Source organism: Gambusia affinis, linkage group LG19, assembly GCF_019740435.1.
Source record: "Gambusia affinis linkage group LG19, SWU_Gaff_1.0, whole genome shotgun sequence".
In the NCBI taxonomy this organism is placed as follows: domain Eukaryota; kingdom Metazoa; phylum Chordata; class Actinopteri; order Cyprinodontiformes; family Poeciliidae; genus Gambusia; species Gambusia affinis.
Genome location: NC_057886.1, coordinates 2,917,416 through 2,918,889, shown reverse-complemented (window position 1 = coordinate 2,918,889; position 1,474 = coordinate 2,917,416).

Genomic DNA, 1,474 nt, shown 5'->3' with positions numbered 1-1,474 from the left:
GAGTGATACGGAAACGAGTAAAAACAGGCAAGAGGTGATGCCACACCCACATCCAGGTGAAAATCTGTCCGACAGCAGAGGGCCGTCTGAATGTGGCCAGTGGCAGCTATAGCTTCCTGGCAAACTGACCGCTGAGACAGACTGAACGTAAGACACCAGACGAGTAGAGGTTATTTGCTTTGGGTTCAAACAGACATTTTTTGATTCCATTTCTTCGACATTACCAGATGAAGGGTTACACAATCACCGCAGGTACAGGTACTGAAATATTCCCAAATCGATATTTTCTGTTTTGATATTCAGTGGGATTTAAAATGTTGACTTTAGATGCAGATTGGTAAGAAGTGCTGGTTCACTCCCCTCACTAGTACACAGTAATTGGAACAAAAGCAGTAGATTTTACAACCAACGTCTAAGGAAATCATCCCATTCAAATCGGAAACAGTGCGTAAATGAGTTTCTCTAGATATTTGAAAGACAAATAGCAATACTCTTAGCTCTAAACAGGCTTTTAAGACACAATTATTTTTAAAAAGTCCACTTGTTCAGAGATCCTATGTTCTCAAGCTGTGTATTTTCAGGGCGTGTCCTTTTAATTCCCAGCCAGGCCAGCTGGTTTCCTTCAGCCAGGACCTGTTCGCATAGGTCAACGTGTCGCCGACCTGCGTTGCATCTCCACAGCGGATCGAGGTGCGGCTCCAGCTCGATGGCGCTCACCACAGATTGGATTAGCAGGCGTGCCTGGTAGCCGTTACTAATGGAGTGAGGAGGTAGGCGAGCGGCGCTCTATTAGTTTCACTTTTCAGAAACACATGTGCTCACTGAGACCCAAGACCAAACTACACAGTGATTCAGACATCCTGCATGCAAAGACTTCATAGTTCCTTGCAAAACGTATTCATTTTCCTTGATTTATTTATCTATTTTTGGGTTATTTGGGAATGTTTTCCCTCAGCAGACGGGAAAGCTGGTATGGAAGATGGGTGGAGCTAAATACATGGAAATCTTGGGAGGGAAACCAGTTACAAGCTACAAAACCTTCAAGACTGAGGAGGTTTTATGTAAAGTACGTCAACATCAGTGGGTATGAATACTTTTGCAAGACACCGTCGGTCCAAATCTAAAAAGAAACGATAAAGAAAATCCTTACGTGTTTAACTCTGCTCTCAACCTAAAATTCATAAAAAGTGTAAAACTTTATCTACCCTGTACAGACATTTGGAGGTCAAGTCTTTCTTTGCATAAATTAGTTCATATATAGGAACACCCTAAGAGTTCTTCACATTTACACCAAATATCACAATTTATATCTTGATACAACCATTTTAGTTGAAAAATTTCTCATTAACTAGCCATTAGCCAAGCCATTACTTGGACTAATGGCCAAGTAATGGCCATTAGTCCACTACTTGGACTAATGGCCTAGTCCAAGTATAACTTCTATTTTTCTTCATGCCATCAGTTCAAGCCCTAT